Here is a 16,825-nt window from a genome sequence, read left to right on the forward strand (position 1 = left end):
TGGATCCCCCTTCTGAGCGGTAATTAAATAAGCATCAGGGGTCTCCTTACTCCATTGTGCAGTTGAAAGATCATTGTGAGCATTTGTCTGGGACCTAGTGATAGCCGTGACCTGGATTTCCCCCAACAGGGGCTCTATTTCTATTAGATCCCCTTGGATGGCCCTGGTTTTGGCCAGCTGATCAGCTAAGTCATTTCCAGTTTTGTCTGGTCCCTCTAGTTTGGAATGACCCTTGATCTTCTTCCAGTAGATGGTCATCCCATTCGATGTGACCAGATCATCAATATTTTGGATTAACTTGCCATGTTTCAGGGGTTAGTTATTAGCACATAACATGCCTCTGGTTTTCCAATTAACCAGGTGCTCCACGAACCCGTTCCGTACATAATCCGAATCCGTGATTATGACCAGTTCGTGGAGTTGATGTTGGACAGCAGTGAGGATGGCTTGATGCATAGCCATCACCTCTGCTACCTGACTACTTCAGGGACCAATCTTGTACCCAGCGGAGGGTTCTGGGGACTCATTCACCCAGCATTCCCTACGCCAGCCACCAGTTCTTTTTCCCCATTGTTGTCAACATGGTACTAGCATCCATCCACATAGACAGTGGGCATTCTCTCACACTTGTCTTCTTCAAAGACTTTGTGTGGGGAATTAAGGTATGCCTCCATGTTGTCCTTGATTTTTAGACTTTCGTCCTCGAGAAAGTTTTCTCTGGCACAATCATGCAAGTCAGCCAGACCTTGCGCGAGGGGACTCTTCTTGTTTTGGCCATATCTGACCTCCACAGGAAAGCCTTGTATTGACAGAATCCAGGAAGTAATTTGGGAATTACTCACATATCCGGCCCGGATTCTGTCACTTTGGAGATATTGCAGAGGCTGGTGTGGAGTCTCCACTATGATGTGTTCCCCTTGGATGAACGGGCGATAATTCTTCAATGCCCACACCGTTGCCAGGAGTGCCTTCTCACAATCGTTGAATTTTTCCTCCACAGAGGATAAAGTTTTGCTCGCATAGGAGATTACTTTATTGATCTTGTCATGCTTTTGGTATAATACTGCCATCAAGCACGTATTAGAGAACCCTGTCTCCAGGAAGAACTCCTTGTTTCTGACAGGATAAGCTAGGCAAGGCGCTTGTGAGAGGCTTCTTTTGAGTTGTCTTACTGCCTCGGATTGTTCTGGACCCCATTTCCACTTGACCCCCCCTTCAAAAGATGAATCAGGGGTCTGGTGATCTCTGCGTAGCCCTCAATGAACTTTCTGCTGTAATTAGTCAGTCCAAGGAGGCTCCTTAGTTCTCGCAGAGTTGTGGGATCCTTTAGTTTTTGGAGTGCTTCCACTTTCTTTTCCTGGGGACAGAGACCCTGAGGAGTAATGTCATGCCCCAAGAAATTAACACGTGTTCTACACCACTGTGCTTTCTGAAAGGAAAGTTTTGCTCCGGCGGCCCTCAACTGTGTTAGAATATAACAGATCTCAGCTATATGTTCCTCCACAGATGAACTTTTAATGAGGACATCATCTACATAAGCCAAGTTACCCCTCGCACCCAGGTCGGGTATGACCTTGTGTAGGAAAATGTTGAATTAATTGCCAGAGTTGAGGTATCCAAACGGAGTGCGTGTCCATGTGTACTGCTGGCCCCCAAAGGTAAAAGCCAGTTTGTATTGGTCCTCCCTACTGACAGGCACGGTCCAGTATCCATTGGTCAGGTCTATTGCAGTGAATACCTGTGACCCCTGAATCTGGGCCAGCCCTTGGTCAATGTAGGGCAGAGGTCATCGGGAAGTATGACCCGTTTGTTGAGCTCCCTTAGGTCGGTGCAGAGTCTCCACTGGCCGTTTGGCTTCAATATTCCCAGCACCGGATTATTGAAGGTGCTGTGTACTGGCCAAATTATCCCCGGGACTCAAGGTTCTTAATTATTTCAGTAAGGGACTCCATGGATGCAGGAGGCAAACGATATTGCTTCACAAACACTGGAGTCATGCCAGGGTCAGTGGGAATTGTTGTCGTGTGGATGTCGGTGCGACCACAGTCATATGAGTCTACCGCAAAGAGATCTTGGAAATCCAAGAAAACTTGTTTCAACTTTTGCTTCTGTTCCAGAGTCACGCAGGCATCAGCTAGGTTGACTCTCTCTTCCACCATCTGCCTGAAGCCTAGAAAGACTTCTGGTTTTGCTATCTCAGCGGCCTCCTCCAGCTGGGTGGAGAAGTCCCTGGTAAGAGTGCTGATTTGGACCGGAGGCTTCAGGTGGGAAAGGCAGCCCTCATGGACCTGGAAAATCACCTCATCCCCTCTGAAGTCACAAGTCACATCTTCCTTACCATAAGGGCAAGAAGTGTACACCCGGGAGTTCCCCCCATGGCGGGTAAAGATCCTGTCTGGTGTTGTATTGTCATCACTGTCACTGTCAAAACAGTCCTTGGGGATTGGTCCTAACAGTTCATTTCTTAAATCAATGGAGAAATGTTGGTCATCAACCGCCATTCCAATAATGGTGCCTGCAGCTAGAGTAATACTCTTAAAGTCGCTGTTATCCACCTCTATTGGAATGGTGCCATGTTCTATGTTGACTAATGGTGTTGGGTTTACCCCTAACCCTTGCTGTTGGAGAGAAGCATTTAGATGTATATAAGCATCAGGGTTTTTCAATTTTTGTCCTCTTTTTAATTTCACTTCCAGGGGGAATTGTCGGGTCCTTTCTGGGATGGTGACTTCCTCTTTAATCTGAATTTCAACTGCATAAGGTAGCAATTGAGCTGACCTAAATGCTTTTTCTAAATCAAAGCCCATGGGATTATCCGCTAATCGGGACCAAGCTTTGAAGTTTATTAGGTCCAAACTAATGGCAAAGCGATTGAGAATGTCACTGCCTAAGTAAAAGGCGGCAGTGACGTCTCGCACGACCCAACAATTATGGACTATGCTCTTGTTGCCAATGGAGATTTTGAGCATACACCTGCTTTGAATGTGGGAATGGCTGGATCTTTTGGGAGTTGGCGGAACATGGCTTCGCTGATGAAGCTCTTACCGTTGTTCACACACACTCGGGTGGGAACAGAGTCCTTCCCATCATTTAACTGAACAGGGATGAACGACTGCACTCCAATTTGCTGAACATCAGCCAGGCTCTGAACTGATTATACCTCTTTCTGGACTATAGAAGGGGGAGTGTCTGATTGTGGATTGGTAAAGAATTTCAGAGTATTTCCTTCCAGTGTGGAATACCACCTTAAACTGGAAGGAAGGTTGATTTTCAGAAATAGAGAGGACCCCCCATCACCAGTCTGTTGTCCTACTGCTATTACTGTCACATCTGGAATTTGGATGTTCTGGAAGTGAAATTCTACTTGGTCAGATTTTTGTTCAACCATGTGGCAGGTGCCGTTTAAGCTAACATAGTTGACGCTCTGCTTTAATTTTATTGGTCAGCTAGTCTGGGTCCAGAGGACCTTGTTTACGCAATCTATTAGGGGTGACAACCTTCTCAGGAGGTCATTCCCTAGTATACAAGGGGTGCCCTCCGGAGTCACTACTATGACCGGGTGTTTCACCTTGTGTCACCCAATTTTGATGTCCAAATCTGCAGTCCCCTCAACGGGAATTTCCTTCCTGTAAAAGTTCTGGAGTTGTCCAGGAAGAGAGGTGAGAGGAATACGGTAATTCTCCCCCCTTCCTGCATTTAGTTCATCAAAGGCCCTTTTGGACAGAAGGGTAGCTCCACCAGCGCTAAAATTGTACCCTGCCCCTGTAATTGTACCGGGGCATAGTATCTTCCCTCCTTCTCCTCAAGGGGGAACAGATAATGCACATTTTGGGACAACTGGTGGGCTAACTTTCTGGTTTTGGACATGGCGAGATAAGAGATTTGGGCAGAATTCTGTGGAGAGCCTTGGGAATCTGAAAGAAAAAGTTGGCAACTGGAAATGGTTTCGGGTTCTGGGCCGCCCCCCCCCCCACCCTCTTTTTGGAGGCAGTCATCAGGATGGGTTTGACCCATGGGATTTTGGTATTGTTGGTTCTGGGATAGAATGATGGGCGGCGACAGCTCAATCCCCACATCTACCCAGTCTATTGATTCAGTTTTAGGTTCCCGTTTCCGGTTCTGGGCCGCCCCTGCCTTTTTGGAGGCAGTCACCAGGATGGGTTTGAACCAGGGGTTTTTGGTATTGTTGGTTCTAGGATAGAATGATGGGCGGCGACAGCTCAATCCCCACATCTACCCAGTCTGGATTGAAATCCTTTGGGACCCATTTTTCGTTGGGAGGAGTTCCCCCATCTCTGAAGGAGAAGATCCTTTCCCCAGGATCCTCTTGGGATCCCTCTCTCTCAAATTGGAAGACCTGTACCTCCTCCACAAAATGGGTCTGTTTGGGTCCTTTGTTTCTCCTACCTCCTCTTTGCTCCTTGGGTGGCAGACTTTCAGGGGTTGGAGATTTTGTTTCCAGTTCCTGGTTTTCCAGGGGCTGTTTACAAGTTGGGAAGTAAGCTTCCACCAAGGCTTTAGACCCCATTCCCCTTGTGCCTCCTGATTGGTCCTGGAATACTGGGCCAGTCTTTGCTGCAGGAGGGTTACCTCCTGAGTCCCATCCCTACTGGCCTGCTCCTTTCTTGCCAGAGCATCTTCCACCCTCCTGGTGTGTTCTAACAAGTTCTGATGCTCTTTTTGGAGGTCACCCAGCCCCTGGAGGGCCAGGTGATTTCCTTCAATTTTTTCTTTTAATTGGCAGACTTCCTGCCTAAGGTGTCCCTTTCCTGACTAATAGCCTGCATCTGTGCCGCCAGGTCATCCCTCTGCCTTTGAAAGGCACCAGCTTTCTGGCGTTCTTGATCAAACTCTGCCTGGGTATCCAGGTCTTTCAAAATCCATTTATTGCTTTCCTCTTTCTCTCTGTCTAGTCGGATTTGCAGGGTGGCTACCTGCTCTGTGCATGCCCTGTTAAAGTCTAGTTGTTGCTCCAGCTTTTTCTGGCTCTGCAGTACCAAGAAGGTTTGGGAGTCCAAACCTTCTTGGTACTTCTTCTGCAAGGCCAGAAATCTGGTATCCTGGTCAGCCTTTTCCTGTTGCAAGATATCCATATCCTCCTTTATTTTACTAATGTACTGCCTACTATCATTTTCTGACTCCTGGCTCAGAAGAGACGAGGTCAGATTGGGCCTTCTCTAATGCCATCAGTTGCCTATTCGCCAGATCATGGCCTTCAGCACATTTGTCCTGTATGGCTCCCATATGTAAATATAAATATGCCGCTACCCTGGCAATCTTGTTGTGCTCATCCTTGGCCTTAGGGGCCATATATAGTTCACTCAGGGCCACATGTAAGGGACCCTGATCTCTCCATATATCTGACCCTGTTTCAGTGATCTGGGGTGCGATTGCCTGCAACCAGACCGCCTGGTCCTGATGAGCCCACTCACCTCTCACAAATAGCTTATGTAAGAGGTGTTCTCTGGCTATTTTGATATCTACCAAGGTCGTCATTCTGCAACTTGATTTCCTTCCTGACTTACAGAAGTTTGTATTTTATTTTGCAAAACAGACCGTTTCCTTAGAGCGTTCCTTTGAGGAGTGATTTACAGTGTACCACAGCGTGGTGATCCGACCGGTTGTATGTATCCCATCAGTTAGCACACTGTATTAATCTGCACAAGTGATAGATCTAATCCAGAATCCCCAGCTACGAGCCCCCACTCTGTTTATGACTCCAATCAAGCATTCCCACTAAGTCAGTGCCTTGTCTGGGATTGCTCAAGGGAAGCCCTTATTTATATATTTTTATGACAAGTTATAATCTGGATGATGAACCCTTGTATAACGCCCCTCTCTTAGAATCCCCCCTGATCCCACTGAGCCAAGAAGTAGGTTTTTTTTGCAAATTAAAAGATTTATTTGAAAAATTAAACAATAGATATATATCACACTTTTATAATAAATTAATATTTGATATCACACTTAGACATATGACAGTCAGTGATCAACAATGGATGATGTGATACTAGTACACTGGTTTAATTACTTAGGAGTAGTATAGAGGATAAGGTAGCTGAGAATGCTTTATATGGTACAAGGAAATGCAAGGTGGAAAAGAAGCAACACAGGAATAAACTTGATATGATTTCAGCAAAAGGTAATAGAATCACTTTTCCCCTTTTGGCAATTCACCCCTCCTCTATGCAATGTAAGGAGGTGGAAGTAACACACACAGTCTTCAGGAATACAATCACAGTACAATACGAATTCAGTTCCCCCCTAGAATGCTTAGAGAAGCAGGGATGATTTTAAACACAGGCAAAGTACTTTAAAGGTGGTATGCAAAGAAGGGAAAAAGATGCTAAAGATGATTTTAATTCCCTATAAGAGATTCAGGGTGGGTGATAGCTACTTTAAATTAGTTCAGGATCACTTTAGCAATGCTCTATGAATGATTGTCAGGTTACAAACGAATTTCAGCAAAGGAAACAAAAGACAAATATTTTTACACGTGGCTGAAATGAAGTAAAAAATTTCAAATTGCGGCAATTTAGTCGCGTGGTGGAGCACAATTACGGAGGAAGTATAAGGAGTAGCAAGTCGGTTTAGAGTTTTAAAATAAAAGTTAAATCTCGCTTCTATCACAAACGGTTCAAGAGATACGGACGATTTTGTGGAGGTGGATTTTCAGAAATGAAATTTTAAAGTTTCAGAATGAAAGATGACAGTTTTGCAGCTGTAAAGTCACAGAAGGACACACAATGCTATGGTGTAGTTCTAGATAGTTTAAAATAATCTAATTCAAACTATTTTAACCTAAGCGATTGGTTTTGCACAGTTCTGGCTGAGTACTCACACTATATTTTGGACAGGAATGCGACTTCATCATGGATCGGGTCAGGATTGGCTGCGGTTCTCTCGCCACTGGGTACTGGTTCTGCGCACAGCGATTTGGGTCAGCTCTCAGCGATCTGGTCTCTCTGGATAATTCTGCCTTCTGGGTCTGCTACCGGCTCTGGCAAAAGTTCTTGGCAAAGAATTCAAACAGCTCGCCCGGCTGTTGAATAGTTTGCAAACGATTTGGAGGCCTGCTGAAAAAGGATTCAGCTTGTGGATTCAGGCCTCTCTGCTACAAGTTCTGGAGTTAAGTTCTGGTCTCTGGAGATTGATGGATTTGAAGTCTGGAGTCTCCCGGCAAAGCATCCCGCAAGAAAGTGGAAAGTGAATGTCCCTGTCTGGCTTCCAGTGGCTCTTTTTATGTCTTTAGAATGTGGGTGTGTGCGTAGCATAACTGAGCCTGCCCCTCTCAACTTATCATTGGCCCAGTTCTCCTCTCTCCCTTGATTGGGGGAACTGAGTTGTGAGTCAGAGTGATGAGGTAGGTTTATGGTCAGAGGATCCTCCCCTTGTCAAATTGCACACAAATCTATTTCTGATCCAAATACCCATTTATCTATGTACCATTTTTCTAATATTATATGTCCAGTTAACATATTTTCTGTAGCACCAAATTATCCGATCCCTGTCTTTGTAAGATGTTGTGTCCACTTATGACAGAATTCTGCCCTCCCTTTTCATCCAGATAATGACCTCTAAACTTTTCCAGATTTTACACAAATGTGCACAAGGGATATGGGTTTCAGATGATAAAGTGTCAGATTTTTAACATGCATACATTTGGAGTAACAACCTTATTTTCCGCCTCTGCTCCCCAGGACATACCACAGAGTCCTGACACCTCTTAAAATGTGCACAGAAAAATCACAAGAATGATGATGTTATTTATATAATTTTTACAAGGCTGCATTATGAATTATCCATCTTTTTAAAATCATGCTCCTGCCCCGAGGGGTGTGGTTTTCCAAAGCACATGGTGGAATTTCTGGTTTATCCACTTCCCCCAAGCTCACCTTGCTCACAGATGCAGTGCCCCTCCCCGTTTCCTTCCAAGAGGAAGAAATTTACGACCCCCCTAATTTAACATTTGCCTGGGCCAAGGACAGGGCTTTGTTTAGTTTCCTGCAGTCCCCAGGTGCCACTCCCCTAATCCAATCAGAGAGGTGTCATCTCCTTTTGGCAGGGGCAGCGGAATGCAGCCAGGCCTGGGAACACAGCTGCTGATCAAGTTTCAACTCCTGTCGGGGGTAGTTGCCGGGCAGAATTCACTCTCTTCAAGCCAGGCTTCAGCCAAATGTCACTTTGGTTCCCAGTTTTCTACATTCAAACCAAACTTGCAATTTTTACACCTGCAGCTAGAACACTGATTCTAAGTTCAAAACTATGACATTTAAACAATTGCAACCTATGCGACACCCAAAAGTAGGTCACTCATTTATTCTAAGCATTTCGATTTTAGTGGCTTTAAACCCAAATTCACTTAAGCTGCTGACATCCCCAGCTATTTTCAATACATACATTGGACAATTACTTCCTTCAAATCATTTCAGAATATAGTTTTACATTGTATCCCCCTCTTAGTAAGTCTTTCTTTGGCCTGGTTTGGTTCATTTGTTCAGTTTTACACAAGTGTCTGGTGGTTTTAAAACGCTGGCTTTCTGGTAGTGGTGAGCACCAGTATTGCATCCATTTTTGACATTAATAACAACAGATTTTGAACAGCACCATATTCCTTAGCACTGATGGGTGGCAGGTCAGGGGACCATTTTGCTGTGTGCAAAGACTGCGCGGTTCTCCAGGATTCTGGCGCAAATGTGGGTTTTTCCGCTATCTTGGATTTTCTAAGCCCACAGCACCAAATGTTGTAGCATAATAACTTGAACGTGGGTCAAGACACCCAACATACTCTAAAGTTTGCATGGCTGCCATTTTTGAGTAGGTTGAATGGCAAAGTGCATTGTATATTATTTATTGGAAAGAGTCAAAATAAAGCTCACATGTCAAGGTGGCTATAGATTTACCCTGACAGATTCACCAATACAATGTGCCGCCTAAGGAATCACCCAATAGAGCTGCAGTTTAAATAAATATACTGCTAGTGAAATAGTCTCACGGATATCGTATAGGGCCAGGTTTCACAGGGTCTAAGTCCATCTTTTATTTTAATAGTTGTAACTCGCGGTCTGCACTTCTCTAATCCATATATAATCTGCATTTCTTAAATCTTCTATTTTCGTATTTTTGTTCTATGTTTGACAATCTTCTCTCAGTGTGAGAGACGATAGCCAATCCTAGGAAGAGAACAGTGGGAAAGCAGCAGTAGCCAGTAAGCTCTTAGCTTACTGGCTACTGCAAGCAACACAACACCCATTTTGTTCAAAGGCTCGGCGGGCTGCTCAGCAGCATTTTCCTTTGCTTTCATAATGGTTGCCGCGTTATCAGTTTAACAGGGCATGTCTGAATGAATAGCGGCTACCAGAATATCGCCAGCAGTTGCAAGGTGTGTTCCACTGCGTCTGCACGGAGTAGGGGGGGAACGCTGCCATACCATGAACGGGAGGTCAAATTGGAATAAAAAAAAGGTGCGCATTTGCAGATTCGGGGGTCACGTCACTACCAGAGGAAGATTTTCGGGCCCGACTAGGAGCGTGCATGATGGCACGATACTAAAGTTTGCTGCATTTGGTATCTGTAATGGTTATTGTGCAGCACGATATTTAAAGTTGTATTGCAGTTACATCATCTTATATGACTCAGCAGCACATCCTTTGTGTGTTTTGCAGCTGCCGGGACCGTCGCATTACCACACGGCATAAATGTTATGTAAATTATGGATCTCACTCTCCCCTTGCTCTGCACCCCCTCCTCTGTTCTCTCTCTCGTCTCTCCTCCCCTACATCTCACACTCTCCCCTCGCTCAGCCTCTCTATCCCTCGCCCTCCTGACTCTTTCTCTCGCTCTTTTCTCTCTCTTCCCTCCTGCATCTCATACTCTCCCCTTGCTCTGCCTCCCCCTCCTCTGCTCTCTCGCTCGTCTCTCCTCCCCTGCATCTCACACTCTCCCCTCGCTCAGCCTCTATATCCCTCTCGCTCCTGACTCTTTCTCTCTCTCTCTCTTCCCCGCTGCATCTCACTCCCCCTTCGCACAGCCTCTATATCCCTCTCCCTCATCTGCTCACTCTTTCTCTCTTTTCTCTCTTCCCCCTGCATCTCACTCTCCCCTTGCTCTGCCCTCTCTCTCGTCTCTCCTCCCCTGCATCTCACACTCTCCCCTCGCTCAGCCTCTCTATCCCTCTCCCTCCTCTGCTCTCTTTCTCGCTTCCCCCCTATATCTCACACTCTCCCCTTGCTCTGCCTCGCCCTCCTCTGCTCTCTCTCTCATCTCTCCTCCCCTGCATCTCACACTCTCCCCTTGCTCAGCCTCTCTATCCCTCTCTATTTAAATAACCAACTATTCGGCTTCGGCCGAATAGTTTTGCTAACTATTCGGTATTCGGCCGAATAGTAATTTCACTATTCGGTACACCCTTGTAGTATACCATTTTTGCAATGAACTCATGTCTGAAACTTTTACAGAACCTTGAGATCTTAGTAAATGTCGATCCATTGATTAATAGAGCATAACAACTAATGACATTTCCTGCAGGCACTTTTCCAATATTAGGTTGAGAAGACCATGAACATGTCATGCGCACAGCTCCCCTTGAGCTTCAGGTTGGTTCCAACTACCTCAAGTAAAATTTAGCCAATGGCTCCCCACAAGTCCTGCCACATTTCCCAAAGATATATTCAATAATTTTTTTAATTTTAAACGGGCAGCTTTCAAAGACAATGGGCCTCATTTCGAGTTTGGAGGTAGCCATGCCGTTTTTACTCGGGTCCGGGTCCTGAAAAATGGGAATTTGCAGGCCTGGTAATTCCCATTTGCGGGACCCGGTACATCCCCATTCCCATTTGAGCCCCGATAGGGCTCAATGGGAATGGGGAGGATGCTAACGGTCCCGTTAATGACGGGACCATTGTTAGCATCCTGTTCTGCTCGCGGGTGCCGCCCTGGACGTCTGGTCTGACCAGGCGTCCAGAGCGACACCCGCAGGCAAACTCGGAATGTTGCGGCGAGGTAACAACGGCGCCGGTAGCACTACCGGCACCGTTGTTGCCTTACCGCAACACTCATAATGAGGCCCAATGTATTTAGGCTCCCTCAATAGCAACTCGTCCTGTGATGTGGTGCATTCAAATTCGACAGTGGTGGTGACTTTCTCCTCACTACCCATCGTATGGTCAGGCTTTTACTACTTGTCATTGATCAATTCAGATCATACCTCGCTGCAGTCAAACTGTTCCTCATTTTGAGACTCCATTGGGGAAACATGGAATAATAGATCTTTATATTGTACCAATCCGTTCTAAGGCATAGGTATTGTGTGCTGCAACAATGATCCATCATTAATTTCCATGGCTCCCTGGTGATATTCAGTTCAAACTCTGGCCACTGCAAAGGGGCATTATGAGTCTTAACTTTGGGAGTATTCAAAGGTTCACACAAAAGTTAATCCCAAGTCACATCAGTTTGACATGCAGCATGAATTGCTGGTGCTGTGGTCTGGGTCTTCCCATTCTTCTTCCAAGGCCTCTAATTGATCAAAAAAGAAGCTTTTAATAATTCCTTCCTATTTACAGAACTAAAGCTCACGATGTAATCCAATATAACACATTTTCCCAAAAATCCTTTTGTACAATTTTTCTAAACAAAATTATTTACCATGATTCTTCTCATGCGTTTGGAATCAGTCAACGTTGATGTGTCGATTTCATTCCCCATAATAGGAAATTAAAAAAAGGAATCATTTTTAAATTGAAAAGTTATCTTTATTTGTGAACATAATATTTAACATTCATCTATGATTTTGAACATAAATTAATACTTACAGAAAGAATAATAATTTGAACCATAAAATACTAAGTATTTCGATTGAACATCATCGTTTTAAAATCGCTATGCCCTAGATCCTTGAATATGTACTTTGTGCCATAATGAAAATGTGCCATTTTGATGGCTTTGATTTAAAAAAATGTCAAGCACATAAAAGATACAAATACACATTCTAAGCAATAACAATTTAAAAACTGGTATAGACTTACGTTATGCGGTATAAAACACTTTCAAATGTCAGCAAAATAGAAAAAAGAATGTTCCTGTGCTCCTTGTGAAGGTACACTATCATTGTTATCAATGATTAAATCCTTGTACACCACAAAGCAAAATCGTATTAGAAATTGTTTATTCTTTTTATAGTTTTTTTTCTCATTCATTTCAAGATTAACATTTTTCATTATAAAATATGGTATTTTATCCCTAGTAGAAGTATTATTGATCAATAGATCATAACCATGTACACACACACAAAACAATCTCTCTAACCATTTTTCCTTGTGTGCTATAACTTGATTTGTAAACACAACTTTAATTTACAGGATCATGACACTGCACAAGAAGGAGAAAGAATGAAAATAAAATAATTATGAAGGCATAATGTCAAAGAATTACTGTATATAAGGATCAGATAAAGGATTTTAATCAAAACAATGCTTACTCATTCATATTACAATTGTTTTTCTGACGATATTAAACATTTATCAAAAAAACGTAACAGCGGTTGTGCATCAGTAGTGTCATCGGGAATGGAAGCTAATGTTTTGCAGCAATGTATCCTCCTGAGGATCATAGAAAAAACAGGTGAGACCACAAACAAGAAACAGACATTAAAACACAATCAGCCTGATTCATGGAATTATTTGTGTGAAAAACGCAGATTTGCGCGCCTTTCTGCCCGAAAATCCCTGTTTGAAGTATGGGGATTTTTGGGCAAAAAGGCACGCAAATCTGCGTTTTTCACGCAAATAATTCCATGAATCAGGCAGAATATTGTTTGCTTGTGCTTCATGTGTTGATTATTGGAAAAAGTAGAATCATCATTACTGTGATACATGATGCTAGTCTACAACTCAACTATTTTACCATAATGATCACTTTGCACATTGAAAAGTGAATCAAGTACAACGCATGTTAAAGGATGACAGTCAATGACTTTTTTTTACCTGTGGTCCTTGTGTTTCTTCCATCCCCACCACATCATAGTAGACTCCTTATACATAGCAACACTTGAAGTAAGCATACAAGAAATTAGTATTAGTATGAACATTTATCTATTGAATTTTATTAGTGATCACACATAAGGCACTCTATGTACTGAATAGTCTTCAACATAGTAATGAAGGACTTTCATTCAAAATAATTAGCAATCAGAATGTTAACCATGTATGCTATCCTAGGGTAAATACATAATAGTGGCCTTTTAAGCATACATATTTTGCACTACAAGTGATGGGAAGACCACATAAAAAGAAATCATATGAAAACGCAGTGTTATCATTCAAAAATTATTACTAAAAACAAAGCTAATGATTAAACAAATCTAGAATTTGAAACAAAAATGAAAAATTAATTATCAAATGTATACCTGTTGAACATCACTATTATCTTAGGGAATTGATGTCAAAGTTAAGTGAGTAGCCAGGAATGAGACTCGAGCACAAGGGATTCATTGTTTTGGTCAAAGAATTGTATTAAAATAAAATGGGGTTGGGAAATGCCTCTCTGTCCTTCTCTAAGAGGTATTTAACTACCTAAAACCAAAACTAAGTGTCTGTCAATGTCAGAAGGTCCAAAGTACTATTCTGGCCCTCACATTCTAACACAAACTCTAAGGTGAAAAGAATAATTTCTTTGGCCTTCAGTGGTTTATAAATATTCAAAAGGAAAATGCGTAACTCCAACACAAACATTCCAGAAGAATAGAATTCCTTATTCCAGAGGGTGATTCCCTTCCCCTGGATTTCTCTTTCCTCTGTTGCATATTCAAAGATATCAGTTCCCCAAGTTTCTCTTCATCCACAACACAACTGGTACACAAAACAACTTGGCTCTTTATCTTGTTAGGATACCTGGTGTGCTCCCCTGCCTGATTTTTACTCCTCTTCTCTTCGGTTTCACACAACCTTTGGCCAGTCCCGATATGTCCTTCTCAGGATCCCTTCAGGTGATGCAATTCTTATACGCTGTTCAGTTTGTCCTTGCCTGGTGTGTTTCCCTAGCAGGGCTTTAAGTGAACACACTGGCAACTGCCTGGTATACTTCTAGGGCTTTTCTAAAACACACTTTAAAACCTAATATCTTCTTGTGTTTGCTGTATCTAATGTTGCACCTGCCTGGTACATTGTCCTGCTAAGTTTTATTTCTTAAATGTGTATTGTACACACTCACATTCTTGAAAGTCTCTTACTTTTCATCCGTTTTCCCTTTTTACGAAATGTTCACCGGTTCCTTCTCTTTCAAGTACTTCCTTTGCTTCTTTTACAATTGTCTGCTTTTGGAATGTCTGCCAATATGCCGCAGTGTCTGTGCTTCCCTTTGTGGACTCACCAACTCTTCCTGGCATACTTCGTTCATCTTGCGGTAAGCAGGTGGAGGTTGTTCGGCGTTTCATCTCGTTGCTTTCATTCCTTGGCTTTTCTGCCTCTTCCAGTTCCTGTTGGACCTTTTGCTTTGTGTCAGGCTTCGGGAGGGCAAACACTGTCACTGCACACCTGCAGACATGCAGGAGCCATGTGTTGGCATCTGGCATTCTCGCAGTGTGTTGTCCCTCATGGTCAGCTTTCCTCTTGTTCCTCTTTGAGCTGGATGGCTCCACTGAACTCCCGGTAACCCCACGGTCTGTCGGCTCTTACAGAGAGAAGCTTTGTCTTTTCCGCTCTGCATCACTAGCTTCATCTTCCTCATCCGAGTATTCTTGCAATTGTGGGAATGGAAGTCCATTCTTGATGTTTTAAATGAAAACGTACCCAGTCTTTACTTCGACGTCTTTAAGTGCAAGTTAGCTCTGAATAACTTGTAGGTAGAGTCTGAGAAGATGTTTTCATGAATCCTAGAGGGTAAGTCACTTACAGATCTTGTTAGAAGGTCTTCAGTACCCTTCCTAGGGCGATGAGGGGAAATGTAACAATATGCCATTAAGTCATTGGGTATGGATGGGGTATCCTCACGAGGAAGGGAAATAACATGATTGTCCGATGGTGCCCTGCTACCCCCCTGAATGTTGTCTCCCTCCCATGTGATCGTCCCTCATATAGCAGCCCCCAGGGTCTGTATCAGGTAGCGGCTGCGCCCCCTGGCACTATGCCCCCATATATCGGGAGGATAGCTCAGGGGCAACGCGCTCGCCTTGCAAGCAAGACAACGCAGCGCAACACAGGTTTGATCCCCGGGTCCACACAGAAAGCTCTGGGTATTAAGCGCATTATACATAACTAATCAATCATATGGGGACTGGTCACAGCAGGGAAAGGAGTGATGACACCATTGGAATCATCACAGCACAAATGTCTACTGCTTTAAATCAAAGTACAAAAATAAATATGTATGCAGTAGTAGAAAGATTGTGTCATTGTATTGTGGTTTGGTTATTCTATATAGAAAGACATATATGCAGAATCAATCTATGAAATCAACTGAAACTCACATTTTGATTTACGCATTACTGATAGCGGGACACAGACCCAGGTCCCTGGCTCAACATTGCAAATGTTATGTGTAAATTGTTTTTACAATGGTACATTTTTCGAAAAATCAATATGGCACAGTCAATACAATTAAGAAACCTTGAAGTTTCTAAAGCATATTGGATAAAAAAAAAAGTAATAAAATAAACACACAGGTCAAACTTTACACAGATTTAAAAAAAAAAAAAGAAAAAACGAATAGCAGTATGTAATACTTCCTACGCCTGAGCAGTTCCAAATGAAGAAGATATGTTGCCGACGTACCAGCATTCCTCCTGTGTATTTTGTATAGTTCTTTATAATTACGTATAATTATGTAAACAAAGAAAGATAGAAATATGACTGAAGATGACAAGATCATTTAAAATGGAAAACAAGACCTAATTGCAATGAAATTAAATATAACAAATCAAAGTAATTAGGTGAAATGTATCAGGTGAACCTATCCATCTGCAGTGTTCTTGTGCACACAGTAGAATTAAAATAAGAGCACTTGAAATGCAAGTGATGTTTACGTTGATCCAGGGAAATTGATAGACATTGAAGCTTGATCTGGCTGAAAATGGATATATTCATGAACCTACTCAATTGAAAATATATATTTAAAACATTGACAATTTAATGCAATATATTGCAATCTCTGGGCATGCCATAAGGGCTCACCAGTTGTGCAGTAGAAGTGTCTGTCATTTCTTTCGATTTCCCCTGCTGCACTTCTGCTGGATATGGTCTTTGAAGGGGAGTATGAAGACACCGGATTTGATGTAGCCATGTGCTCAAGGGTTGCGACATGCAGGACACCTTTGCAGTGTACATTGAGTTTGGCTTTGGGGACGTGCCGCCAAAACACCCACCTCTTTAGAGCACATGGCCAAAGTGAGAAATACCTTTGATATGGGAAAGGGGTGGATCAAGATGAAGTGAGCAGAATTGTTTCAGGCCCACGGCTATGATGAAATACATATCTTGATTGCAGGGTCTTCAAAGGGGACTATGGAGACAAATGGTCTTGGGTGGCCATGTTGGCAAGGGTTGCTAGATGCAAGACCCTTCGAGTTGTACATGGTCTTTGGCACCTGGGACGTGCAGGAAAGTAGGTACACCCAACATCCCTAATTGCCAATGCATGGCCAAGTGAGAAGTGCCTTTGATATGGGAAGGGGATGGATCAGGATGAAGTCATTGGAAAAGTTCCATGCCCTGGGTTACAGTGACATACATATCATGATTACAGGGACAGAGTATTCAAAGGGGAGTATAGAGACACTGGGTCTCGGGTGGCCATGTGGGCAAGGGTCACTGTACACGAGTCCCCTTTGAGG

Source organism: Ambystoma mexicanum, chromosome 2q, assembly GCF_040938575.1.
Source record: "Ambystoma mexicanum isolate Mex_15411 chromosome 2q, UKY_AmexF1_1, whole genome shotgun sequence".
Classification (NCBI taxonomy): Eukaryota; Metazoa; Chordata; class Amphibia; order Caudata; family Ambystomatidae; genus Ambystoma; species Ambystoma mexicanum.